Below are 27,840 nucleotides of genomic sequence, written 5' to 3' on the forward strand. Positions count from 1 at the left end.
TTTTATTTTATTTTATGGAATTAAGTTCAGTACAACAAATGTCTGGGTCAGCATGTATAAATAAATAATTAAAAAATGTTTCTTTATTTTATTTAATAAAATTTAATTCAGTGCTACTGTGACGTATGGTTCACAATTTACATAGCTTTTAGTAATTTTCATTTTATTTAATTTTTATTTTGTAAACTTTAATTCAGTACAGCAAATACTACCATGATGTAAGGGTCACAATTTAAATACATTTTTATTAATATTATTAATATTTATTTAATTTATTATTTTGCTTTCATTTTTGATTCACTTATTTAAAAATGTATTTGGGGTGAAATATGACGTTTTTATTATTATTTTTTTTTTTTTTTGTGCAAAATTACATTCAGTACCACAAATATTACCATGGCATATGGTTCACAATTTAAAGAATTTTTAATAATTATCTTTTGCAAATTAGGAGGTGTTTCTTTGTGATTAATTTCCATGAAAGTAATGTCATAATGTGTCAAAATATTATATGTGAAAATGTAGTATGAATTATATTTATGTAAAGCTTTTTTTTTTTTTGACAGTTTTTATGAGATTCACTCAGTTCAGTGAATTATTTTGAGGATTGTGGCTGGTCTTGTGCTGTAAAGTGAAAGTGAACGGATTATTTTCAGTATGGATGAAACCATCGTCATCAGCAGCACAGAAAGCCACTGAGAAGAACGACATTTTGGGGTGTAATTGTAATCAGCAAATGTAAATATAGATATGCTCTGAATATAAGACTTAATGTTAAAAAAGACAGCGATTCAAAGCAATATATTTACAGTCTGTTGCTATAGAAACCACACACGTCTTTTCTATAACCTGCATTTTTACAATAATGTTCAAAAGCAGATGTCAATAAAAAATCAACCTAAATTAACAATCAACCTAAATCATTATACATTCAAATCCTCTCACCTTCTCTTTCTCTCTCTGTTTGTTTTTATTTTTTTGTGTGTGTGTGTGTATGAGAAATAGAGCCAAATGGCAAGGATGCTCTCTGTTACAAAGTAGGATACTTTATGTATGAGAGAAATGACCACAGGTGCTCTGGTCGGTCAGAACACAAACAGGAGGCAGGATCAGTTTTGGCCTAATGGTTAGAGTCTGACTTGTAACCTGGCAGAAAATGTAGGTGTACAGTGCTCTCTTCCACCTTCAACACCCAAGACTGAGGTGCTCTTGAGCAAGGCACCTGAGCCCCCAGACAAATTCTGAGTATGGGTTATCACGCCATTTAAATAGTTAACATTTGTTCAGCAGCACATAAGTTTATAAACCTTTCAAACTGACCCATAAGAGGTGACAGATGGATCTCTCACTTCAGTAATAAACAACAAACCTGGAAAAACAGTCTGGATGCATGTATCTGGATAGATACTGAACCACGTGATATTTTGAAGCTATCACTATGTTTGTTTACATCCTTAAATATGCATATTTGTATGGAGGAAAACAGCATTGGGCACGGTGTGAAATAATGATTTTCCCCAATAAAATAAAATGTAGAAGTCATTTACCACTTATTAAATCAGCAAAATAGTTATGCATGCATGCATATTGTATTTGCACTTACATCTTTTTTTTGTACATTATTGTGTAAGAAGACATATAAGTTGAGAGTTATTTGTGAACCGTGTTTCTGTGTCAAGCACTGTTATGGGAGAACAATGCAATATGAGGAGGTTTTAATATTGCAGCTACACTACAAACCCTGGTTTGTTCCGAAGTGATGTTATACTGGTCATAAAAAATAAATAAATAAATAAAATAAAAAAACATTTTGCATTGTATATTTGATGTCAGAAAAATCGGCACTTATCGAGTTGATTACATCATTTGAATTCCTTTATGATTTTTTATTTTTTCTAAATGAACAGCTTCAGTTTATAAGCTATAGATGTCCGTCCAGGTAACAGGATTTTCTACAGAATAACAAAAATATCACTTTTTGTGATATTTCAGATGTATTTTTTTTTTTTTTTTTTACCGCAGGTGTATTTTTTATTTTTTTTTTTTTTTCGAACCATGACACAATCTGCCCTATAAAAAGACATCGAAATGGATATTTACATACTCGATTTGGTTCTTGTTAAAAAGATCATCTAAATGTACATATACATAATCTACATTGTAATTGTCCGTGTACCTTCGTATAATTCGGCGGTAAGAAACCAACTATTAAATAAAATCCGCTGCTAACTGTTACCCTGATAGCACACGTATGTTACATCACGCAGATGTCTATTTGACGTCTGCATTACATCTGCAAGACTGCTTTTTAGAGTATTTACTCATCTGCAATACGACTATAAGACGTTTCCTATCAGATGCCAAATAGACATTTAGTAGATGTCGTTAAGTGCATGTAAAACTTACATCTTAAAGACGTCAATCACATGTTTGTATGCAGCAGACGAAGCGATCATTAACAGACCTCTTGCAGACGTACGTGTGCTATCTGGGAACGTCCATATACTGATAAACTGTAACACATTTACATTTGAGTTTAGCATGTAACGTAGAGGACCATCACCCAACACACTATTGGGGATGGGAACCAAATGGAAACAAATACAAGTTTAGTTCTAATGGCACAAAAATGGGCTTGGGCTTGTCCAAATACCCACATTTGCTTTTGCAAATTGTCTGTTTAAATGACCGATATAAAGCTGGTTCGACGTTTGACATTTTGTCAGAGATTCAGCCTCGGAAATCTTAAATAATTCTTTAACGATTTAACACAATGACAAGAAACATACTGTGTTGTAATTGTTTTCAAATGTAGAAGAGAACACACATTGTGTTTTATTGGTTTTAATCTGCCTTAATGAATGATAACTGATAGACCTAGATTGATAATGTGAAAGTGCAGGAAAGGGACTGTCTGCAAAGTGCAAAACGAAGAGAAAAAAAGCACAATTATTCCAACTAAATGCTTCACTTGTGAAATGTATAGATAATAAATCTCAAATCAAAGGGGTGTGTCGTATTATGTGTTCATAAAAGAACATTTAGCTGTTGGTTTTATTCACAGAACTGTAGCACAACAAAAGTTATTGAAATGTACCGACTGAGAAAAAGCTTGCAAAGATTAAAGATTACAAAGATTGTGCAGTTTATCGCCCCCTAGAGGAACATATTGCACTTGTCTTGACCAAGTTTGACATTCAGAAGTTTAAATAAATTCATTTGGAATGCATATGTAAATGTAAATGGGTGTGTCTTGTTATTTGTTCAAAGAACAATATTTACAGCCATCTTTTACTATCATATGTAAATCAGGATGCATACTATTGAATTCAATTTGAATCCGTTAACACACTCATTTTTAAAACATACAGTATTCCATCTCAACTTCAAAAGGTGTGTCGTGTTACTGGTTCCTAGTAGAACATTTCGATGGTGGTTTTAGCCACAGAACTATAATAGAACACATACTATTGAAAATTAAACCAACACATCATTTAGTTTCAAATAAATACAATCTTCTATCGCCGCTACGAAGGCTGTGTCTTGTTACAGATTTAATAAATTATATTTTGCAGTAGTTTTCATTGTCAAAAGTGATGCAGAAGTCACGCTATAGACCCTTTTACAGCCCACGTGATCAAATAGTTGCGCGCACATTTTGGCAACGGAAGTGGTGTTGTTCCCCAGTGGTTCTAACGTGTTAGCAACTCAGAAAGTTTATCAAAACGGTTTCCCAGCATCAAAATGTCTGGTTGTTGCGTTTACGGTTGCACTGTTTCAGAAGAACAGGCGGCGCCTGTGGCTGCAGGCGATTAAATAACTTTCTCTGTCTGTGTTGCTTAATCCACTCGCGTAGCTTGACATGCTGCTGATTCTCGCCATACATCTCGGTTACGTATGTAACCACGGTTCCCTGAATAGGGAACGAGATGCTGCGGTGACGTCACCGTATGGGAACACCTTCGGTGTGACGAATGTCTGAAGCCCTATACCATCTCGCCAATCCTATTGGCCAAATAGCGCTTGGCACCGCCCTACGCATGCGTACGCATCGTATACCCGGGTGCCGCGCGCTATTTTCGCTCAGATTTCATGAACTGAAGAGAAGAATGCTATCAGGTATGGAACGGCCGGGACCGCAGCATCTCGTTCCCTATTCAGGGAACCGTGGTTACATACGTAACCGAGATGTTCCCTTTCATAGGTCACTTCGATGCTGCGGTGACGTCACCGTATGGGAACCCTATACCATAACGCCTGACGTACCTGATAGCTGGGATCCAAGGAAGCATCTGCTCAAGCGGAGAGAACCCGGGAGCCAGGAGCCGTCCTTACATCCAAACTGTAAAACTTGATAAAAGTGTTCGGTGAGGACCATCCTGCCGCAGCACAGATATCAGCCATAGAAGATCCACTGAGGACAGCCTGAGAGGAAGCAACTGCTCTAGTGGAATGAGCTCTGACTCCTAGAGGCGAAGCAAGACCGCACGCCTCATAGGCTAAAGATATTGCCTCCACCAACCAATGGGACATGCGTTCTTCGTGACAGCATGGCCTCTATTCTTGTGTCCAAAACAGACAAACAGCTGGTCGGACTCACGCCATGAGGCTGTTCGATCGACATAAGTCTTGAGCGCTCTGACAGGGCAAAGACTAAGATCTTCTGATCCTGTCCCAGCAGGGGGTAAAGCCTCCAGGACCGTCTGCTGAAAATGAAAGGGGTTCGAAGCGACTTTAGGGAAATAATTAGGCCTCGGTCGCAGCAATACCTTCACAGAGCCCGGTGCAAAATCCATGCACGACAGCGAAACAGAAAGAGCCTGTAAATCCCCAACTCTCTTGAGGGAGGATAAAGCCATAAGAAGAACTGTCTTCAAGGTCAGGATTTTATCCGGTATGGTTTCCAAGGGCTCAAACGGATGTCCTGATAGACCTTGCAGTACAATAGATAAATCCCATGAAGGAACTCGCACAGGGCGGAAAGGCCTCAGCCGGTCGCGCACCTTGTAAAAAAGCGAGAGAGACCAGCGGATGGCAGGCCCACTGAAGCACCATCTATATATACGTGGTTAGCTGAAATGGCTGCCACGTAAACTTTCAAAGTTGCTGGCGTTACTCCATCAGAGAAACGGTCTTGGAGGAACTCCAGTACTGAAGCCACTGGGCAGTAAAAAACTGGGTCCATACTACGAAAAAACCACACCAGGTCGTAAACAGCTTCCATTTGCAAAGCATATAAGCGTCTCGTAGATGCTGCTCTGGAATTCATAATAGTCTCGGAGGTTTCCACAGAAAGACCGGGACATATTAACTCACTCCGCTCAGAGGCCACGCCCACAGTTTCCACAGATCTGGCCTTGGGTGCCAAATCATCCCTCGTGCTTGCGATAGTAAGTCCTGTCTGAGGGGAATCTCCCATGGAGAGCCCACTATTAGACTGACCAGTTCCGCAAACCAACGGCTGTGTGGGCCACCACGGAGCCACCAGCAGCAGCTGCTCCACTCTGTCCCAGCCGTATACTGGACAACACCGCTGGAATTAGACAAATTGGAGGAAAAGCATACAAGCTGGTCCTGGGCCAATCGTGAGCTAACGCATCCAAGCCTAGGGGCGATGGAGGGCATAGGGAGAACCACAGCGGGCAATGCGTAGTCGTGCTCGACGCGAATAAGTCCACTCTCGCCTCTCCGAATATCCGCCATAAAAGGCTCACCGTCTGTGGGTGTAATCTCCATTCCCCCTGCTCCAGAGTCTGTCTGGATAGCAGATCCGCTCCGACATTCAAACGTCCGGGGACATGAACTGCTCGGATCGACAGAAATCTGTTCTGAGACCAAAGGAGAATACTCCTCGCCAGCCTGCACAGGGGGCGAGAGCGTAACCCTCCTTGATGATTCAGGTACGACACAACTGCCATGTTGTCTGACCTGAGTAGTACATGACGGCCGGTCAGCAGATTTGAGAAATACTGGAGAGCTAGAAAAACTGCCAGTAGTTCCAAACCTGTTTATGTGCCAACCGCGTTGTGTCGCCGTCCACACTCCGTGAGCTGGGCGCCCTTGACAAACAGCTCCCCAACCGGTCAAAGACGCGTCCGTCGTGACAGTCTCTCGGGAAGCACAAATCCCCAGCCGAACTCCGGCTAGAAGGAACTCGGTTGACATCCACTGTTTTATTGACATAACACACCTCCGTGTCACCGAAATCGTACGATGCGGAAAACAACGGGGTGAAATGTTCTGACTTTTTCGTCCACCACTGAAAAGGGCGCATGTGAAATAAGCCCAGACGGATTACAGGGGATGCCGCTGCCATCAGACCTAACAGCCTGAGACACAAACTCACCGTTCACTGTGCGACCTACTTTGAAGTGACGCACGCATGACGTGAGAGACTGAACGCGCGGGAGAGATAGTCTGGCTGTCATCGCGCGAGAGTCCAAATCTATTCCCAGAAAGGTTATCCGTGTGAGAGGGGATTAAAACACTCTTCTTGAAATTCGTGCATAAGCCCAGGCTGCTTAAATGATTCAGCACTAATCTCGGTGAGAGAGAGTGCTTGAGTCTGTGATTGAGCTAGCACCAGCCAATCGTCCAAGTAATTCAACACACGAATGCCCTGGAGCCGCAACGGGGCCAGAGCTGCGTCCATGCATTTTGAAAAAGTTCGGGGAGCCAGGGCTAAGCCGAAAGGAAGAACACGGTATTGATACGCTTTGCCCTCTAAAGCGAATCTGAGGAACTTCCTGTGTCTCCTGATGATCTGAATATGAAAATATGCATCCTTCAGATCGATCGTGACAAACCAAGTGTTTGGTTGAATCTGAGACAAAATGGACTTTACCGTTAACATCTTGAATTTGCTCGTCCTGAGTGCAAGATTCAAATGGCGTAGATCCAATATGGGTCACAAAACCGCCCCCTTTTTTTGGTACAACAAAAATAGCGGCTGTAAAAACCTGACTCCATCTGAGAGGGTGTTTTTTAGTACTTCTTCTATAGCCCGTTTCCTCAGCAGAGCTGTCATTTCTTGCCGCAGCACCGCGACTTCCTCTGGTTTCACAACCGTGGGAAGAATTCCGCGGAAAGGAGGCGGGCCTTTTCGAAACTGAATGGTGTATCCGAGACGAATCGTGCGTAACACCCATTGCGAAATGCCGGGCAAGCGTTCCCACGCGGCCCGAAATAGCGTCAGTGGTTTCAAGGTTTCCGCCTTTTTCAATGTTTTCATATGCGTTAACATGCCCGAATACGGAAAGCTCGCGGCGTCCGTAAGCCGGTGGAAGCGCGTGCGTCAAATCCATTGCATCTCGTTGTGTATAATCCTGAAGCGTGTCCACGGCAGGAATTAATCCAACAAGATGAACATCGGGCTCTGCCATTAGCGAAAAAGCGGCGGCTGTGTGAGCCGTCATAAACGGGCCGTCTTTGCCAGACCCTTGTAACGTTCCTCGGATTCTGAAGGCTGAATCGCGCAGAGTGTCTGAGGAAACGCCTGACATGGTTGCTCGATCCAATGCTGCTCGAAGCGCCTTTTGCGGCGAGACAGTCAATGTTTGAGCGTGGGGACTGCAGTGAGAGGGTTGGATGCGCGAAAATAAAAAAAAAAAAACAAAAAAAATGGTCCAACAGCGCTCTCCAGCAGAGGGCACAGTCCCTGGCAAGCAGCGAGAATATCAGGAGCTGCTATTAGGAGCCCGAGAGCGAGAGGCATTAGCCGTCGAACTCAGGTCCAATCTTTTCCGCTGTCAGGACCGCAGTAGTGGAAAAAGCCTTAGGACCCCATCCTTACGAGGGGGCGCCATAGGCGAAGGCTCTTCCCGTGAGGCAGGCCCGTTGGCGGTTTGAAGAGGTTGAACGAGTCCGCGCGGGCGCCTGCCGCCGTTCAGTCTCCCTGCTGGGTCTGCGTGGAATCAGCTGGCGGAAAGCGGCTGATTGCTGTTTCGCTGCCCTAATATTTATCCACCACCCGACGTAACTGCCTCTCCAAAAAAAACCGTCCTTAGAAACGGGCGCGGTCCATGAGAAAGGATTTATCCTTTTCCTTGATATCGGTGAGATTCAGCCAAAGGTGGCGCTCGACCGTAATCAAACCAGCCATGGAATGGCCCACTGCCCGAGCAGTATGTTTGGTAGCGCGTAGCGCCAAATCCGTTGCTCGACGCAGCTGTTTCACAGCCTCGGGTGTGATGCCCTCCCCCTCGTCGAGATCCTTTAAAAGCTCCGCTTGGTAGGCCTGGAGGACCGCCATAGAGTGGAGCGATGCGGCCGCCTGGCCAGCAGCCATGTAAGATTTCCCGACGAGGCTAGACGTGACTCGACACGCCTTCGATGCCGTGGCCGAATTAGGCGCCAGATGTTCGGCGAGAGTCTCCTCAACTGGAGGCATCGCTGCATAGCCGCGGTTCGCCATATCTGAAATGGTGGCGAAATCCGCGGCCGCAGCGTTTAGTGATGCGCGCCGAGTAGGGGTGCTTCCAGGACCTCGAAACCTCCTGGTGGAGGTCCGGGAAAAAAGGCAGGGGCCTACGGGGCTGCGCAGGAGCACGACTAGTCAAAAAACGGTCGTCCAGCTTAGATGAAGGTTGGGCCCTCGGCCTTCTCAACCTCCCAATCCCAGTCCCAGCTTACCCACCCGCACGAGAAACCACATCCAAACAGCTCGCTGTAGGAGGGGGAAACGCGCTTCTCCTGTCCGCTAGGAGGGAGAGGGCTGTCCGTATCTGCCATGAAGTCCTCAGGACTCCGAGGGCCGCGGTGGATAAGACGTCGTCGTCAAACTGCCCACAACCGAAGGAGATAGCATCGTATGCCTCCGGGGTGGGCTGTAAACCCCCGTCCGAGAAAACAACGGGTTCGACGAAGGTGGTATCCTGCACTCGGGTAGGGGAGAGCGAGCGATGTGGAGAAAACTCCAGCGCTGCACTGTCGTCGTAAGTGAGGTCGCACATGTCTCCCCAAGCCATCGCCTTGTGCGGTGCCTCGGCAGCCGCAGAAGTGACACGGCGGGGGTTGGACGCGGGGGCGACCTTGGAAAACACTTCTACCCTCGAGCGCAGTACTTTAAGTCGCAGGCCATCACAGTGGGGACAAGAGGAAAGGCCACTAAGCGCAGACTGGCGCGTGATGTAATCCCAAACAGACTACGCACCTTTCGTGAGTGTCTCCCTTAGTGATGAACCTGGTACACGGTTCCTTGCACTTCCGAAAGCTCATCGCGTCCGCGAAGAGGAGTTAACACTGCTCGAAGAAAACCGCTATGAACGCGAGATGATTCCAGGGCACAGATGATTCTCTTTCCTGAAGGAAATGAAATCTGAGCGAAATAGCGCACGGCACTCGGGTATACGATGCGTACGCATGCGTAGGGCGGTGCCAAGCGCTATTTGGCCAATAGGATTGGCGAGATGGTATAGGGCCTTCAGACATTCGTCACACCGAAGGTGTTCCCATACGGTGACGTCACCGCAGCATCGAAGTGACCTATGAAAGGGAACTTCCCTTGCCAAAATGCGCGCGTATACGTCGCTACGTCATCATTGTGTACAAACAGTAAAAGGGTCTATTGACTTTAAAAAATCTCTTGCGCAGCCTTCCATAGAGTCTCCAGTATTACTGCCACCTAGAGGAAGATAGCGCAGGTGTTCTGAACGAGTATGACATTCAAAGTTATAAATTATTTTAAAATCAATAAAGTCTTCTGTTTCAACTTCAAAAGGTGTGTCTTGTTTCTGATTTCTAAATGAACATTTAAATTCAGGTTTTACACTTGTATGTAATTCAGGACAGATGCTATTGAATGAGTTCTTCTGGATTTATTCTCTCTCAGTTTGTATGTCATTCCAGACAGACTGATGATGATCAGATCGGATCTCTGTGTGGAGCACTGCCTGCTGTCAGACAGAAATCTCACTGGATTATTACAATTAATGGCCAAATTAATGTTTGGAAATATAAATTGATATTTCCTACTGGCACACTACAGCAAAATTTATCCAAAGAGTTTGTGAGACCTGGAGAGTTTTTATGAAGAATAGTGGACAGTTTAACAGCTCAGGAAAAATAAGGGACAACTCAAAAAAAAAAAAAAAAAAAAAAAAAAAAAAAAAAAAGAAAAAAGAAAGAAAAAAAAAGAAATTGAATGGAATTTTTTTAATTCAATAGCATGTGTCCTGATTTACATATGAGTGTAAAACCTGAATTGAAATGTTCATTTAGAAATCAGAAACAAGACGCACCTTATGAAGTTGAAATAGAAGACTTTATTGATTTTAAAATAATTTATAACTTTAAATGTCGTACTCGTTCAGAACACCTGCAGTATCTTCCTCTGGGGGGCAGTAACACTGGAGACTCTTTGGAAGGCTTTGCATTCGATTTTTTGAAAGTCAATAGCGTGACTTCAGCATCACTTTTGACAATGAAAACTACTGCAAAATATCATTAAATAAATAACAAAAAACACACATCCTTTCATACCATAGAAAAAAGTATTTAATTTATAACAAAATAAATCATTTATTTCATTCACAATAATATTATTACTATCAATTATAGTTCTGTGGCTAAAACCACCATCAAAATGTTTGTTTAATCTGTAACAAGACACACCCTTTGAAGCTGTGTAATAAAACGGTGTGTGTTATAAATTAATTTATTAAAATGTAGATTTTCAAACTCAAGTCAAAACAACACTCTTCGCCAGCGTTGTCTTAATTGTTGAATTTCAATAGCATGTTTTCTGTTATAGTTCTATGACCAAAACAAATATAAAAAATCTTCTTATGAAAACAATAACAAGACACACACCATGAGGTTAATACAGGAGCGTGCATTATTTTAAATTAATTTCTTTCTTGGTTTTAATTTCAATAGCGTGTACTTATTTGGTGTCATACTTCCATTAATATAACGGGAAAAAAATGTTCTCACATGGACCTGGAATCAGCCTACTGCATAACCACTGGATTATGGAATACTAATGCTTTTAATGTTGTTTTTCTTTTATTAATATATTTATTAATAGTAATAATATAATAATAACCACTATCACATATCTTGTTTACAATATTTCTTATTTAAATTCAAGTGAGCACTATAAGTGTTTGTCTTTATATCTTTCAAAGACCTTGGGTGCACAAATTGCTCTTGTTTTGTTAATTATGAAAAAACATTCCGGTGGGAAAATTATCATTTTATCTTCATCAACTACTTAGAAGACCTCATCACCACTACTCCACCGACAGACACACAACAAACAAATCGAGGAGAATTAAAACAATTAAACTGCGATGTGTGTTCAGTTCTACGTTCTATTGCTTTACACTCATCCACTAAGAATTTATTGATTTTTTTTTTCCCGCAGGCTGACTATGAATATCTGTCAAACATCCAAACGTCGAACCAACTTTATATCGGTATTTAAATTAGGTATTTGCTGTTCAACTGAGCATGAAGACCACAAACTTTTGATTACACAATGGCACACACTTATAGTGTTGTAACAATGCAAGTGTTTTCAGAGCTTTATTTTTATTTTAAATACTTTGCATTTTAAAAATATACTTCTATATGTCTGTTTAGTCTTTGTAATGGGCCACAATTTATTGTGGTGCTTCTAATTAAGTGATAAAAGTTGCAGATGTAGTAATAAACATGAAAAAAACTCATCTTTGCTCCAATAAAACATGCACCACTTTATGTTTTACTACCAAATTATGTATTAATATTTAACTCGCATTGGAAAGGTCAAAGTGGAATGTAAGATAGTGTGGATTTAGTGTGCATTTATTTTAACAGAAGTTTGGAAATGCTGTAGTTACAAAGCAAAAGAAAATGAAGACCAGTGAGGGATTATGTATTATAAGTTTTTCTTTTGATCCAGTTAATTTTAAAACTGTAATTAAGAGTGGTAAAATCTAAGAAGTTCACATCGCCATTTTCAGTTATGTTCATAACTACAGTTTCTTAATATGATGGGTTTTATTTTTCCATAAAAAATTGAAGAGTTATTAATTATTAAGTACCAGTACCCAGCACCCTGAACATCTCAAAATATCTTAGTAACCACTGTTATAAAACTTTTTAATGTCCTAAAAAAAAAAGGAAAAATTAATCACACAACATCTTCTCTCTTCATCCTTTACAATCTTTATACGTAAATATGTGACCTCGTTTTTAGAGGGATACTACAAATAGATGGTAAATCACACTGCTTAAAAGACATTAATATTCAAGTAAAGACTCTGTGTGCAATGACAAAATCTTGGTTGATGATGGTGTGTGTGTGTGTGTGTGTGTGTGTTTTTTCCCCCAAACACAAAAGTCAACAAAAGATCAGACTTAAATGGATAGTTCACCTAAAAATTTGAAATTCTATTATCATTCACTCGCCCTCAAATTGTTTCAAACATGTATGAATTTATTTTATTCTGCTGAACACAAAAGAAGAACCCACACATGTACTTATATTTGTTCCATTCATCCTCAGTAACTTCAGACAGGTAGATTAGATTTAACTCTAGTGACCACTTTGTCAGTAACATCCTTGATTTTGTGTTTGTTTTTTTTTGTTTTTTTTTCAGAGAGAGATCATCTCCTCTATATGTACACTGCCCTCACCAAACCTGATGGATTCTCCGGTCCTGTGTTCAGTGCAGTGGGTGTGTGTAAAGACAGACAGTTCTGTCGCTACAGTAATGAAAAACAAACCTGGAACAGAGACGGCTTGGAACCCAATATCTGGAGAAATACCGAAGAACCTCGTGATTCTAGAGACTGGTTTCTACATCAAGTTAACACTCTGGCAAACTGCACAAGCTCTACATGTGACCGTGAGTCTGTTGGGTTTTTACTGGAATGACAACATTATATTTTCAAGCGTCCGATTACTTTTATGGGCCACTGTATATTTTGAGTTGCAACATATTATTAAGTTTAATGTTTTTTATTTATTTACATGTTTAGGCCTCCATACACTACAGAGGAGAGTCAGCTGTGAGGTGGATAAACATCCAAATGGTTCAGTGATGAATGTGAATGCATTTGATGAGTATGGATATGATGGAGAGGATTTCATTGCCTTTAGTTATGACACAATGCAGTGGATGGAGAAAAGTCCAAAGGCTAAAGAAATCAAACTGAAGTGGGACGCTGACAGATTTCGCAATCAGCTTCTCCAGTTATACCTCAAGAACTGCATAGACCGGATCTCCAGATTTAATGCCTCGATAAGCAGTATGTGTTGCTCTAATGACTCAAATATTTGTTTTATTGTGTTCAGATTTAAGTGTTTTTGAGTGGATCTGATATTCTTTATTCCTGATTCCAGCTCCTCCGGCTCTTCACATGTTTACATCAGAAGCTCCTCATGACCAAAGCAAGCTGATTCTGACCTGTCTGGCCACTGGCTTCTACCCCAAACACACAGAGATGAAGATCACACTGAACGAGATTGAACTCCAACCCTTCAGCTCTACAGGAGTCCGACCCAACGATGATCACACCTTCCAGCTGAGAACCAGTGTGAATATAAACAGAGATGAGAAGCAGAGTTATAAGTGTCACGTCCTTTATAACGGTCAGACACTTGAAACAAAATGGGGTAAATATGACCATATTAACAGTCAGATGTAAATACCGTGTGCAAAATTGTTGTACAGTAAGTTCCTACTCCAGCTGGTAGCTCAGAATTTCTCAAGACATAGTGTTTATTTGTAGCATGAAATTACAGAATAGTGAAAGCTTTGTTAATTTTTTTTCCCTGCAGATGGAAGTCTGGAATCTAGACGGCATTATTGTGCAGCAGTAGCTGTAGGGGATTGTGTGATTGCAGTTCTAGTCATCATATCTTTAACCTACAAAAACAGAAGTTTAAATGGTGAGTTCATATTAATATTAATCAAAGGAAATGATTGACCCAAAACCCTTGAAAGTTGTCATCATTTACTCACACTCAAAATATTCCAAACCTGTAAGATGCACAAAAATAGACATTTCTGATAAATGTTCACACTCGTCCATCCAACTGCAAACCGGACAAACACTGTGACAGCAGGTTTAAAATGTAGTTTTTCTCATGCTCATTTGTCCTTTACCTGAGATGAATTAATATATATTCTGAAATATTTATTCTGCATTTAAATATGGAGACTCTGCTGTAAAGTCTAGTACTTTAAAAGCTTATGAGTTTTATATGCTCATGAATGGGGTTTTATCAAGTGAAACATAATATACAGAATAGGTATGAAATCTTAATGAAGTCTAAATGCTGAAGTTTTCTAACATTATTGTTATCATTTCTAGGCCAGGTGAACTGTAAATGGTTCAGCAGAAGTGAGAACATCCCTACACGGTCAACAGATCCCCGTACTGCAAGTGATTCACATGAGAGCAGTGAATGAGAAACACATTGCTGCAATTTATCTACAATAATTCTATCCTCATATTCATGTTCTTCAGTGAAAAAGATCCTAGATGAATCCTGTTGCATATTAGATTGTTGTTTACCAGCATTATGTTGTGTCACTCACAAATGATGGACTCAGAAAGAGTAGGTGTGTTTACTGGCCAGTTTTAATTTTTATGTATAAATATAGAAAATATAGAAATTTTAACAAAAATTGGATTTTTACATGAAAGTTTATGAAAAAAGGGAATGGCAGAATCTTTATGTACAGGGGTGTGATTCTTCCGGAAAAATCCGGAAATCCGGCTTTTCCGACCTGAAAATGATGCTCTCGTAAATCTTGCAAAAAAAAACATGCGATGGGTTGGGTATTGGTAAACATAATGACCGCTCACCGCTGTCAACGTTTTTTGTGCCTCTGATTCATGCCGTCACTCAGCAAGTAGTCCAATCATTTGTCACGATTGAAGTTCAAAGTGTACGCGCACCGTTATGAAGCTGCGCGCACACCAAAGCATCTACTCACGTGAACCGCTTCAGTTGACTTGACGAAGACAGTGACACACGGATGATTCAGGTGATCAAATCCAATATATTGTCTTTCATTTTTATATACAGGTCTAATAAAATTTAACCCAATCTATTGATTCTTTTTGTCATGATTCCATAACATTAATGTAAACCGATTCTGGGCTAACTTAGCAAAGTAAGCCATGTTGGTTATTGCTTATTTCTAGCTAGAAAGCTTAGCAGCAGCTGATACAAGGCTCGACATTGCCAACATTTTTGTCGCATATGCTCCTGAAATTTAATCTGTGCGACCTAAAAACATATATTTGGGAGTAACGTTATATGTGCGGAGCATATGGAGCATATCTGTCCACTAATGACACGTCGATTTGCGAACTAAATGACTCCTTTGAACCGATTCACCTTTAATGAATGCTTAAAACTGATCTGGGTCGAGTTTCCCGATAACGATGTAGCTTAGCTCTGAAGAGCGCTCTCTACGTGCAAGGTTACACTCTAAAAAAATGCTGGGTTAAAACAACCCAACTTGGGTTATTTTGGCAACCCAACGCTGGGTCAAATATGGACAAACCCAGCGTTGGGTTGTTTTAACCCAGCCGTTGGGTTAAATCTTGACCCCAACTGTTGGGTTGTTTTTATTTAACTCCATTATTGATTAAAAGGATGACTACATTGCAGATTAAAAACAACCTGAAATAGGTTTATTAATATAATAATAATAAATAATCACAGAGCATCACTAAAAGCAACAGTAATTAACTCAAAAAGGTGAAGATTTATTAATAAAAAAGAACATCCAAATGCAAGACATAAAAGCATATATAATTCATATAGCAAAAAAGCATGATATTTTTTCATGCTCAATGAACAATAAAACAGCATATAAAATATAAATACAACTTCCATTTTGTATCAAATATAAAAAAATAAATATCAATAAATTAAAGTAGCTTAGATTTAAACATTTAACATTATATACACAAGTATAAGACACAAGTACAATGCTTCATATATTAGTTCAATTCAATCTCAATTTAAGTTTATTTGTTATAGCGCTTTTTACAAGATACAAATCTTGCAAAGCAACTTTACAGAAAATTAAAGTGTATTTTTCTACAATATTTAGTAGTAGCTTATCAGTGATTTTTTGACTGTCAGTTCATGTGCATAACGGCAGAAAATGTTCAGAAAAATCAATAAAAACGACGTAAACCAAACAGACGATTAACACTATTAATCAGCAATTATGCAATTCAACTTAGAGCAAAATGTGGTAGTTCTGTATGTTGTCTCTGGGTTTGAGCATAATCTGAGGTCCGCTGAGGGGTTGGCATCAATCTCTTCTCAGGTGTTCTGGATTCCAGACTGGAGCTTGATGTAAATCCGATGGCAAAACAGAGAAACAATAGAGACATAATTAGCGTAGCTGCTGTTCCAGCCATCCAAGTAAAATTAATTAGTTTAACCCAAGTTAAAGAATAATATGCGCATGTTTGATCAGATATACTGCAGTCCCAAAATTATAAGATGCATTATGTTGAATGCTTGGCCAAAAAGGTGTGTTTTGTAATCTAGATTTAAACAGAGGAAGTGGTCTGAACCTGGAACATTATCAGGAAGGCTATTCCAGAGTTTGGGAGCCAAATGCGAAAAAGCTCTACCTCCTTAGTGGAGCTTTGCTATCCTAGGTACTATCAAAAGTCCAGTGTTTTGTGACCTTAGTGAGCGTGAAGGATTGTAGCTTGGTAGAAGAGACTAGTTAGGTTACGCAGGAGCTACACCCATTAAGGCCTTATAGTAATTATAAATATTTTTGTAACTGATACGGAACTTAATAGGTAGCCAGTGCAGAGACTGTAGTATTGGGGTAATATGATCATATTTTCTTGACGCTGGTTAGGACTCTAGCTGCTGCATTTTGGACTACCTGTAGCTTGTTTATGGAGGATGCAGGACAACCACCTAGCAGTGGCATTACAATGTCCAGTCTAGAGGTCAGGTAATGCATGAACTAGCTTTTCTGCATTTCGAAACAGGGTAACATGTTTCGTAGCTTGGCATGTTTCTAAGATGGAAGAATGCTGTTTTTGTAACATGGGAAATATTGATTTTTCAAAAAAAGACAAATTTACTGTCTAATTTAACACCCAGATTTTTGACCGTAGAGGAATTAACAGTTCATTCATCGTCTAATTGCAAATTGTAATCTACGAGATTCTGTGTAATGTTTTTCCTGGTCCAATAAGTAATTATCTCTGTCTTCTGAATTTTAATAGGAGGAAAATGATTGGTCTCCAATCTTTTACCTTTTAACACACTCTGTTAGCTTAGATAATTTAGAAGTTTCCACTGGTCTCGTTGAGATATATAGTTTGAGTATCATCAGCATAACAGTGGAAACTAATCCCGTATTTTCTAATGATATTACCAAGGGGCACATGTATATGCAAAATAGCAGAGGACTAGGACAGAGTCTTGTGACACTCCAATACACGACTACTGGGTATACGATGGAGAATGACTGCCCCCATTTATGATAAAACAAAGTGGTATGCGACCGGACAGGTAGGATCTCAATCTATCTTAAAGCCTGCCCTTTGGATACCTGTATAGTTTTGTAATCTATCCTCCTGAGTATAGTCGTGATCTATGGGTGTCGAACGCAGCACTAAGGATCATAGTAAAACTCGCAATGAGAATTGAGGCCTAGGGTCTGATGCAAGAAGCAAGTCATTTGTAATTTTAACAAGTGCCAGTTTCTGTGCTATGATGGGGCCTGAAACCCGACTGAAATTCTCATAGAGATATCATTTTGTTTGCAGGTAGGAGCACAATTGAGCAGACACCACTTTTTCTAAAATTTTAGACATAAATGGAAGATTTGAAAATGGGTCTGTAATTTTGCCATTTCACTAGGATCTAGTTGTGGTGCTTAATAAGAGGTTTAACTTACCGCCAGCTTGAATGTTTTTGGCGACGTGACCTAAAGATAACGACGAGTTATAATATTGAGAAGCGATTTTGTCTGCTACAGGTAACAAAAATTTTTTTTCAGTAACTTAGTGGGTACAGGATCTAATAAAACATGTTGTTTGGTTTTAGATGCAGTGATATAAGTTTATTTAGCTCTTCCTCCGTCCTATAGTTGTAAAAGCACCTGCAGTTTACTCCTTTGGGTGCGATGAATGAAACGGAATGTATTAGACGCTGTTAGAATCTACATTTGTTATTGTATATTTCTGATGTTATCTATTTTATCAGTGAAGAAATTCATACAGTCATTACTATTTAACTTTTGCGGGAATATTTAGATCGGGTGGCGTACTGGTTATTTGTTATCTAGCCAACGTGCTAAATCAAAAACCTTGGACTGTTTTGGTTTGTTGTTCTATGGAGTTTGTGGATATGCTCAGCCCCCCTGGCAGTTTTTAAGAGCCTTGTCCCTTGAGCTGGACATACTGTTTTTTTTTCCACGCAATTCTAAAACTTCCCAAGTTAGCTTTTTCTCCATTTGCGTACATGCATCACTTAGAGTACGATATCTATGTAGGTAAGATCGCTTCCATGTGATATAAAATAATCTAGCGTACTGATTAAAACGATGAGTGGGGCCTGTGGCACATTTTGCTTTACCTCCAACAACAGTTTAATAAGTTAGAAACCGCAAAGGTCCTAATGCATCATTTTATTATCAAACATGAATGGTAAAATCTCCGAAAATTAGCGCTTTAATCGCGGTAAACCAACAGGTCTGAGAGAAATCTCCAAATTCTTTTAGGAATTCTGTATATGGCACCCAGGGGGGGGGGGGGGGGGGGGGGGGGGGCTGGTGTTCCTATACACATAGCCAGAGAAAAGATATACAATAGATTTCTTTTGCATATCTGACCAGTTGTAACATTAGCATAAGTATTTCAAATGATTTAACCTGTTATCCTGTTTTCGGAGTAACACTGAGAAAAAAATATCAACTATAATATTTTTGCAACACCTCCCCCCACTACCATGTCCCCTGACGGGGCTCATGTTTGTATAACAGTAGTTGTGCTGGATTAAGACGTCATTTAGACCAAATAATATCATGTTGGTTTCTAGCCAGGTTTCATTCAAGCCGAGTACATCAAAAAATGTTATCTGTGATCATTTTCATTTACAATACCCGCTTGGTTGTGAGTGATCTAGGTTATGAGCCCAAACCTTTTAAAAAAATGTTTTTTGTTCATTTATTTTACGTTTTTTCTGGGTTAAATCACGATAAGATTTTTTTTCTAGATCCTACATTAAATTTATATTTTTTTTGACCTCATTATTCGGGGAACAGACCACAGTATTAAGAGATTGGACAGCCGCAAGTACTTCTCCCATTTAAGGCGGGGTTTAGACACAAAAAGCCATCATAGCAGTTATTTGAGAATTGGCATTACTATCATTAGCTTCTAGTGATTTTTTCATCAAGCAGCAGGAGGGTTTCTTCATCAATTTGTTCATTCATCTGTACAAGAGAAAGAGAAGAAAAAAGAACAGAAGATAAAACGTAAGGAAAAACTGTCTTACTCGATCACCACTTGGCTATAATGACCATAAGGAGACGGTGCATTTGAATTTTACCTAAATAAAAGTTTCCTTTAAAAGCTTGGTACAGGACTTCCAAGTTCCATTCTTTCAGGTTATCACTGTACAAAATTATCCATTATTCTTGCACCGTCAGTGGAGATATGACAAAGAAGAGGCAGTTGTGTCTGTGAATTTTAAGAAGGCCTCACATTTAAAACACTATAAAAGCATTTCAAAATTAAGGCATCAATGGTCTGGATAATCAAAAAGATAAGCACATGAATTAATTCTGGGGCCCCAACCCTCAATGAACCAGCTATTTTTGGGGGGGGGGGGGGGGGCAGGGTTGCAAAATTGAGAACCCCTGGCAACTAGGGAAACCACAATCCGATTTTTTTTGCCTGATGCAGATTTTTTTACTTTGCTCCACTTATTTTAATTTTCTCATTAAAACACTTGGTTTTGATTATGTTTTCCAATTATCAAAGGTAAAAAACACATGCATTAGAAAATACTGGATAGTTTATTTGCTGCATAATAGCACAAAAGGCTTGTAACGTTTAAGTACACGTTAGTCCAATATAAACACCGTATTGTACGCACCCTAGGTGTTTCAAGACATGCGCAAACAAACACGAGTTTGGAAATGGACTCATGATGATGTACTTCAGTTATTAATTTTGAACAACATTCGATAGTTTAATGTACACATAGGCGATCGAGTGTCCGCGTCGCTATAACGTTGTATAACGTAACGTTAACGTTAAATTTTTTGCTTAATGACGCGACCTCGCGTCATATATTCTCAATATCTCCTTAAACCAAACTAACTATATAGCTCATATACTGTATAGTAACATATTTCAGAGGAAATTGTTTTAGCCAAAGGAGAACTTCGAGTTTATTTCAAAAAGCATGAAAAAGCTGTCACATAACAGACTCAGCCTACACAAGCTTACGAAGCAAGGATTCGTTTTAAAACTGTTTAATGTCCAAGCGAACCCGCCTTATTTTGCCTATATTCTGTTATTTTAAGTTGTATAGTCAAAAAATTGGCACACACACATAACCACTTTTTCTCGGAATAACAGCTGGTCCCTCGATGGACAATCGATGGCTCTTGACCCCCGAAGGTTGTTTCCAAATGACCCGCGGAATGTAGAGTTTTAGGCGTAGAGGAGGGTGAGGGGCTCAACTGTGTCAACTGTCCTAAAATTGACCCAAAAACGTTAACCCAACGGCTGGGTTACACTAAAAACTAACCCAACGCGTGAGAATATAACCCAATAAAAATGACCCAACAGGCTTAACCCAGCGGTTGGGTTAGAAAAAAAATAACCCAACATTTTTAAGAGGTGTACAAACGCTCGCCGCCATTTCCACGGCGCTTTTCCCAAACATTTGTTGAACATGAACGGCGTTCTAGTGTGCTACGTAGAGTCGATGTCCATTCTCGCGAAAATTCGTGCTGAATAGAAACTATGGAATCGTATTCTGACTTATCAAAAGCTGCTGCTGAAAGCCTTGAAAAAGCTTGCTTGCCAAGTAGTTGTTGTTAAAAAGTACCGGGTGGTACCCGGAGCGCCCCTTCAACACCGGTTCTGGATGCGCCTATCCGAAAGGTTGCCGCAGATGCGCTCTTCTCAGAAAAAGCAGACATGACTACATAAAAAAGAGGAATTAAGGAAAGGAGCGCTTATCTGATTACAGCCGTTACGTGAAGGAAACCTCTCATCGCGCTCTACCATTCGCCTCCTGCTTGCCGAACAATGAGTTTGCATATATATGCCAGCCAAAAATAGATGTGGAAGCCTGGTGGGAAAACACCGTCTTCGTTTTTGAATATTATTAAATATTTTAATTTTGACTGTCGGGATTTTGAAAGAATTCTGTGTTATTAGAGTAGTTAATCGTATAATGAATATACTACTATAAATATCATTAGGCATTAGAAATTGAAGTGTCGTTATTCACACTATTTAATGCTCCGAAACTTTTTATAGGTTAAAAAAACAAGAGGACATGATGCTATTTACTATTTGATTACCACACAATGAGGCTTTTAAATGAATTAGGAATCTAAGGATATGCTTTTTAGAGAAATGAACAAATAGTTAACATTGTGTCATATCAGTCAGAAAAGCAGTTCTGGGTTTTTTTTGTTTTGTTTTTTTTTGTTTTTTTTTCTTTACACTGTTAGAAAAAGAGGTACAATACAGGTCCATTTTTGTTCCCTAAGGTACACAAAACTTTTTGCATAGGTACCCTCTAAAGTACAAAAATGTATATTTAAGGTACAATTGTGCACCTTTAAGGTACAATTATATGCAACCTTCCATTGGACATTGTGAGCTTTTCGAGGTGTAAGGTACATATTTTGTCGCCTTACATATTTGTAACACTTATGTTTTAAATATAAAAATGGCAGGGAATTAGTGGATTCTGAAAATGTCATCGCTCAATATGAGAAACACAAGTTAACCTATACTATCCAAACGCAATAAGTGTCAAACTAAATGAAACTGTAAAGTTTTGAGATAGGTGAAAATTTAAATCATAAATGTTTTTTTTTGTTTTTTTTTTGTGAATTGTAGCCTTTGAACATTCATTTATCATGTTAATGAGGATTATGTAAAACCCCTCAATTATATCTCACAAACAGTATTGAAGAATTTGATTTTCAAAAACCCGTTACCCTATTTAATTATACTAACAACAGACAAAATAATTATTAACACGCTTTTAAGTTGTTTTCTATTGAAAGGATCTAGCTACAGGCTACATAGTTTTGACTCGGCGGAAGCAATAAAGATTGCAGCGCGGAATGATCAGTTGAGTGAATCGACCGTGATCCAACTGTCACTGTTCGATCACAGTGGAGGATGATGCTGTGCTTTTGACATTTATCCACGGAGGATTAATCACGGAGTATTTACTTTTTGGGATAGAGGTCCACTGACAGTGGCGTTTTCTAACATTGAAATACACCTGGCGATACCCCTTTCGAGCACTCCCCCCCCCCACACACACACAAAAATAACAACACAGTTCTCCACAAACATTTTTAGATTTTTATTATAACATAATAAGTGGTAATTTCCTCAATTGCACAAATCCTTCATTAGAAAGCCAGACTTAAGCGAATTACGTTTTTTTAACTATTGCAATTTAAAACGCAACACACACTTTTTAAGGTGCACAATTTCCCACCGCCCACATTGCCAAATGCCCATGAAACACAATTCTGCACAAACTATTAGTATAAAGTTATCAGAACTTAAATAAAAATACATTCGTTGGCCAAAAGTTTTGAGAATTACATCAATATTGAAATTGGAAAACTTGCTGCTTAAGGTTTTTAAAATATCAATTGGCATATACTCCAAAATGTTATGAAGAGTGAGCAGTATGAATGGCATAGTCCCTTCTTTGGCCATGAAAATAACTTAATCCCAAAAAAAACCTTCCACGTCATTTCATTGCTGTCATTAAAGGACCTGCTGAGATCCTTTCAGTAATCATCTTGTTAACTTAACTCAGGTGAGAATGTTGACGAGCACAAGGCTGGAGATCATTAATGTCAGGCTGATTGGTTTAGAATGGCAGACTTGACATGTTAAAAGGAGGGTGATGCTTGAAATCAGTTGTTCTTCCATGTTAACCATGGTGACCTGCAAAAGAAACGCGTGAGCTATCATTGCGTTTTGCATAAAAAATGGCTTCCACAGGGCAGGATATTGTGCTACTAAGATGACCTAACATCCACATTTATAGGTCCAAATCAAGAACTTCAAGAAAGAGAGGTTCAATTCTTGTAAAGAAAGGCTTCAGGGCTCCAAGAAGTTCCAGCAAGCGCCAAGGATCAGTCGCCGTAAGAGAGAATTCAGCTGCGGGATCGGAGTGCCACCATGCAGAGCTTGCTCAAGAATGGTCAGCAGGCAGGTGTGAGCGCATCTGACACGCACAGTGAGGCGAAGACTTTTGGAAGATGGCCTGGTGTCAAGAGGGCAAGCAAAGAAAGCCACTTCTCCCCAAAAAAAAGCCATCAGGGACAGATTGATCTTCCTGCAGAAAGTATAGTGAATGTGACTGCTGAGGACTGGGTCCAAAGGTCATAATTCTCCGATGAAGCCCCTTTCCCGATTGTTTGGGGCATCTGGAAAAAGGCTTGTTGCCGAGAGAATAAAAGGTGAGCGCTACAGTCAGTCCTGTGTGTCATGCCACCATTAAAGCATCCTTGACACCCATTCAATGTGGGGGTTGCTTCTCATCCAATGGGAGTGGGCTCACTCACAATCCTGCCCAACACACAGCCTGAATAAAGAATGGTACCAAAACACCCTCCACAGCAACTTCGTTCCAACAATCCATCAACAGTTTTGGTGAAGAACAATTGCATTTTCCAGCACGATGGAGCACACCGTGCCAGAAGGCAAAAGTGATACCTAAGTGGTCTCGTGGACTCAGAATGTTGAAAATTTTGGTTCCATGGCCTGGAAACTCCCCAGATGCCTAATCCCATGAAGAAACTTGTGGTCAATCCGCAAGAGGTCTTGTGGACCAACAAAAACCCACTAATTCTGACCAAACTCCAAGAAGTTATTATGAAACAATGGGTTTTTCTAGCAGTCAGGATTTGGCCCAGAAGTTTGATTGAGAGCATGCCCAGTCCGAATTGCAGAGGTCCGAAAAATAAGGGCCAACACTGGCAAAGCTGGCTCTTTGCATAATGTCATGTAATTGTCGATAAAAGCCTTTGCAACGTATGAAGTGCTTGTAATTATATTTCAGTTACATCACAGAAACAACTGAAACAAAGATATAAAAGCAGTTTAGCAGGAAACTTTTTGAAAACTAATATTTAGTAATTCTCAAACTTTTGGCCACGACTTAACACATATTAATCTCCAAAAATATATACAATCAGATATAAAAAAATACAAAGCAGAGAGCAACAATATTATTATCAAACAAAAAATATTAATATTATACAAATAAAATAAGATAAATATTCTAAATCAACACAAATTCTTCATCCACCAATGTGAAAACACTAAAGAGGGCATAGGCCCAGAACAGAAAACAACTAAAGACATAAAACAAACTAAAACCTGACCCTTTCTTGCCTTCCTTAAGCAAATCATCATGATTCATCGTATGCAATCTGCTCCCCTATTAAGTGATTGTACTGATGACGGCAAGTCCAGTGAGCCGATCCTGGGACATGGTGGACCTCAGGTATGACTTGATCAACTTCATTTTGAAAAACTCCTCTCTGCTTGAGCCACAGTGACTGGAGAGTAAGTGAATCCTGAGGCAGTCAAAAGTTGGGGGGGAACTCTATAATCCTTTCATCCATAAAAGTGATAAGCCAAGGAGGCTCTGGTCTTTGAGGGCAGGCGGAAGTTTAATTTCCTGCACAAGCTTTTTACGTCCAAATCGAGTGCCCCTTAAAGGGCAGTTTGGTGGCAATGCCTCGCATTGATCTTTCAGCCCCACGTCTGCAAGATTGGGGAAAGGGGTCAAACCCAAATTTCTTTCCCAATTTTTAATGGGGGAAAATCCTTTTTGGGCTGACGGGGCTGCATAAACCCTTTAAAGAATTCAACCCCCAACTCCAAAAGTCATCACGAAAGGCTCTATGTTTTCATATGAAAGTGGCCTTTGTGGACTCGCCTTTTTTTTTTAATAGCCTCCACTTCATTTTTACAAATCCTTGGGCCGCCACTGTGCATCACAACCCATTGCCCTGTAGTCGGGAGTCCGCCATTTCTTCAAAAGCTCACGGCTAGCCCACATGCATTTGGGAGACTGCATGAGTTGCGGGCATGCTGATTGCAGATACCGTCATCCCAAACAAGGGCGATGCTAAACCGTTACACCCCACCTCCTCGACAAAGATGGCCTCACCCTTTTATGCGGGGTCTTTGGGGGGGTCTTCACCTCAATTTAAGGTCTAGGCACCCCCTGTATCAGGGGGCTCGCGCTCTTGACCTTGCCTCCCACCTTTTTTTTGCCCACATTTTTAAAGGTGAGCTCAAGGTTTTTTTAATGGCCCCTTTGGGGTGGAGGCGGAAAAATAAGTTCAGCTTTTGCAGGACACCAAATAATTTAAAGCATAAACAGATCCCTTACAGCACAACCACTAAATTCAATGTAGGCCCCCACATGGCACAAACAAGCTCGGGGTTCTTTTCTAAGAGTCTGGCTTAAACCCCCTTTTTTTTTCCCTTTTCATTTTTGCCCCTTGTCTGACAGTCCCTCTGCGCTTCAAAGACCCCAAATCCTCAAGTCTCGCAGGATCATGGTCCAAGGCGGGCCTTTGGACTCATCTGCCCCCAAAAAACCCAAAAAATTTCCCTATATGGGGTTTTCTCCATCGGGAAAACCCACTTATGACCACTGAAAACTGTTCTGTTGGCTTATACTGGGGAATCCAAAATTATTGAAAAAATTTCCCTGTTTGTGTCATCCACTATAGCGATTTTTTTTTGTGTCAACAAAATAAATACCTTTCCCGCAATGAGGCCTAGGTATGTGTAACAGTGTTTCTTTGTCCCCTTAAAGCCAAATTTCAAATGGCCAGTGCTGCACGATAGCAGTGAGACGGTCACACGCCCCCACTACCCTTTCAGCCTCCAGAAGTCCATCTCCTGCTTATCAATAGTTTTTCCCACTTTTTAAACCCCACGAAGTTCCTTCCCTGCTTTCAGCAATTTAGGGTTCTGTACTGTTTTATGTGATGTGAGATAATTGCTTCAGTTCCAATTTTTTTTCCCTTCCCGCATTTTTAAATGATGTTTCCCCTTGGGAAACAATTTGCGCAGAAACAAAAGAGGGTGTTGTTTTTTAATTTTAAAAAATCAGCAAAATTTTTGCCTCTTTCACCCCTTACTATGTTTCTTAAAAAAATTTGGGGGTGGAATTTCCCTCACTTTCATTCCTACGGAAAACAAAGCCGGTGGACCTTTCTTGGTCCTGGAACCCGCTCAGTCCGAATCCTGTCAGTCAATGTGGGGGCCATTAGCAGGGTCGGGACAAGGTCATCCCACCCGGGGGGTCAGTGGGGTTCACTCCGGGATTTTTACAAAAGCAATTGGATATACTCAAAAACACATGCATGAAAAAAAAATAGTCCCACCAAATTTTCAGAAAATTAAAATTTCATTAAATTCAGTTTTCCAGTTGTCTTTAGCCTACACAAAACACACACCCCCCCACGAATGCACCCCTGAAAGCTATGGGGGAAGTAAGGCAAAGAGGTCTTCATCCCAATACAGATTTTTGGAGACATATTGTAGCGGGGGGGGTGGTTGGGGTCTCGTGAAGGGTCCCGGGCCATTCCCAAAAAAGGGCCCGTGTAGCGGGGAGGGGTTTTGGTCTCCACCATTTTGGGAGAGATGCTCCCAAAAAATTTTTGAAGGCCCCTGAAATTGCAATTGAATGCATTGAAAACAAAAACCAAGGATAATGTTTTTAAACTAAACAGCCTGGGGTCAAATTGACTCAAAACATTAAAGGGTTTCAAAATGCTCTTCACACAAATGTCTTCAATGCTTATCCTCCCACCCAAAAAAAACTTTTTATTTTATTTTATTTTTCGTTTTTTTCCCCCCTGTCATCACATTTTTTAGCATAGAAAAAAAAGGAAAAAAAAAAAAATATTTAAAAATTATATTTTATTTTGTTATGGCTTGGCTGGGACTCAGTTGTTTAAAAATAAAAAAGACTTTTAAAAAATGTATAGCAAAAACAAGGGGTTTTATTTTTTTTAATCCCAAAAAATTTTTGGGTTTCAGGATTTTTCAAAAAAAAATTTTTATATTTTAAACAACTTTCGGAGGGAACCCTAGCTCTTGGGTTTCGCCTCAAATTCTTATGAAAAATTTTAGTTATGACTTGTAAAAAATATACTTGAAAAAAACTTAGCATCTGTGTAGCAAAAAAATAGCAAGTTTTGCTTTTAAACCCCAATTTAAAAAGCCGTTTTGGGTTTTTTACAAGGGGTAAAGTTAAACCCAACGTGGAAAAGATAACTGAAATTTTAAAGTTTTTTTTTCAACACAATATTATAAAATTTGATCTGGATTGATTGAAAACCAAAATTTTTTTTTTTAAGCAAGCAACATCTAGCAAAAAGGCTAACAAGAGTTATACCCCCCCCAATTAACATTAGCCCCCTTCATTACATGGATCTGTTATACAGAAGGAACATGTTGCATACCTTTATCTTTTTCTCCTTTTTCCCCCTTCTTCTTTTTCTTTTTTTTAAAAAATTGGGAATGAGGGGGGTTTACTTTTCTTCTCCCTCCTTTTTTTTTGGCTCCGACAATCAACAGTTTCCCATC

At 39.9% G+C, this 27,840-nt stretch overlaps 1 protein-coding gene across 3 annotated transcripts in view; it reads left to right on the forward strand.

The window, feature by feature from the left end:
• LOC109065314 (translocase of outer mitochondrial membrane 7 homolog (yeast)) overlaps positions 1 to 27,840 on the forward strand; it is a 188,802-nt gene that overhangs the window by 132,433 nt on the left and 28,529 nt on the right. The window lies entirely within an intron of this gene.

This window comes from Cyprinus carpio, chromosome A19 (genome assembly GCF_018340385.1).
Source record: "Cyprinus carpio isolate SPL01 chromosome A19, ASM1834038v1, whole genome shotgun sequence".
In the NCBI taxonomy this organism is placed as follows: Eukaryota; Metazoa; Chordata; class Actinopteri; order Cypriniformes; family Cyprinidae; genus Cyprinus; species Cyprinus carpio.